We start from the raw sequence: 1,048 nt of genomic DNA, 5'->3' as shown, positions 1-1,048 counted from the left end.
CGGCTTCACGCTCCACTGGAGAGTGAAGACAGCCGCGTTCATCTACCCCAGCAGCCTGGAAACCCACTCAGAAGCTGCATGCCCCCACCCTGAGGCCAATCCACGGGAAGACCCGTGGGTTTCTCCAAGTTGGCCTGACATTCAAAAGGATGGAAAGCAAAAATAATAAAAAACACAGATGACATGGGATAGTACAGCAGGAAAAATGGGGGTTTTATCCAGATGAAAATAATCCATTTAGTGCTCATTTCAGCAGCACACATACTAACATTGGAAGGATACAGAGAAGATGAGCATGGGCCCCTGCCCACATGCCAATTTATAAAGCGGTCCATATTTTTAAGAACCTCCTATATAGCACAGGAAACTCTACTCAATATTCTGTGATAAACTATATGAGAAAAGAATCTAAAAAAGAATGAATATATGTATATGTATTATATAATAAAATCACTCTGCTGTACACCTGAAGCCAACACAACATTGTAAATCAAGTATACTCCAATAAAAAAAAATTCTAATTCATTCTTTCAAGGTTCTTATTATCACAATTTCTCACCTTCCCAAACTCAATGCTATGCTATGCTATGCTAAATCACTTCAGTCGTGTCTGACTCTGTGCGACCCCATAGACAGCAGCCCACCAGGCTCCCCCGTCCCTGGGATTCTCCAGGCAAGAACACTGGAGTGGGTTGCCATTTCCTCCTCCAATGCATGAAAGTGAAAAGTGAAAGTGAAGTCTCTCAGTCGTGTCCAACTCTTAGCGACCCCATGGATTGCAGCCTAACAGGCTCCTCCATCCATGGGATTTTCCAAGCAAGAGTACTGGAGTAGGGTGCCATTGCCTTCTCCGCCCAAACTCAATACCTCTAAGCAAAGGTTCTACAATTACTGTTGCTGCCACTCAGTCCCTAAGTCGTATCCAACTCTTTGTGACCCCCATGGACTACAGTGCACTAGGCTTCTCTGTCCTCCAGTATCTCCTGGAGTTTGCTCAAATTCATGTACATTGAGTCAGTGATGCTATCTCATCTCGTCCCTCTGCCTC

At 44.6% G+C, this 1,048-nt stretch overlaps 1 pseudogene; it reads left to right on the top strand.

Moving 5' to 3' along the window:
• The first annotated feature begins 240 nt into the window (after positions 1–240).
• Positions 241–341, top strand: LOC129642548 (uncharacterized; annotated as a pseudogene).
• The last annotated feature ends 707 nt before the right edge of the window (positions 342–1,048 follow it).

The sequence above is a fragment of the Bubalus kerabau genome, chromosome 1, assembly GCF_029407905.1.
Source record: "Bubalus kerabau isolate K-KA32 ecotype Philippines breed swamp buffalo chromosome 1, PCC_UOA_SB_1v2, whole genome shotgun sequence".
Classification (NCBI taxonomy): domain Eukaryota; kingdom Metazoa; phylum Chordata; class Mammalia; order Artiodactyla; family Bovidae; genus Bubalus; species Bubalus kerabau.
The sequence above is the reverse complement of the archived record's forward strand: the minus strand, read 5'-3'. Positions and strand labels throughout refer to the sequence as shown.